Genomic DNA, 681 nt, shown 5'->3' with positions numbered 1-681 from the left:
CTGTTTATTGGAGGGAGGTGGGCACTTCAGCAGCCTCTGAATCGCCTTTGTTAGATCCTCCGTACTGCACTGATGAGCTGTTTAAAGCCAGCTAGTAGAAAACATTTAGGGCCAAAGGATTTGGGTAGAATTCAACTGCCTGAATATGGCCCTACAATCTTAACTGTGCCACCCTTCAGGGAGAAGACTTTACTGGTGTCTGATCAGTGCTTGTATCAATCACTCACTGTGGTGTCCCAGAAGTTATGTGACTTCCACCAGCGTAAAAACAAGCTTGAGAGGCCATGAAGGTACAGCAGGAAGGGGCAGCTGTTGGTAACTAGCTTGGCTTGGCAAGCAGCAGGGAGAATAGGAGGTGGTGGCAGGAGGAGCTTAAGAGTTGGAGGATTTGGAAGGGTAGGTGGGAAATTGGGGGGTGGGTGGCGCAGGGAGGGTTTGGGCAGATAGGAAAGACAGGCTTTTTTGGGAAGGAGAGGAGATGTCACTGGGGGACTTGGGGCAAAAGGCTGCCTCTCCAAAGTGCGGTGGCTCTTCTGCGTCGATCCAGGTGCAGATGTGCTTTTACTAGAATTGAAGCACTGTGGTTTGGCTTAGCAAGCACAATATAGTCTCACAGGAGAAGCAAGTCAGACGAAGCGTATAGCTTCATGATGTATCATCCTCAGCAGTAAAGCTTTGAGA

The sequence above is a fragment of the Buceros rhinoceros genome, unplaced genomic scaffold (genome assembly GCF_000710305.1).
Source record: "Buceros rhinoceros silvestris isolate BGI_N320 unplaced genomic scaffold, ASM71030v1 scaffold11507, whole genome shotgun sequence".
Classification (NCBI taxonomy): domain Eukaryota; kingdom Metazoa; phylum Chordata; class Aves; order Bucerotiformes; family Bucerotidae; genus Buceros; species Buceros rhinoceros.
Note: the sequence above shows the minus strand (reverse complement) of the source record.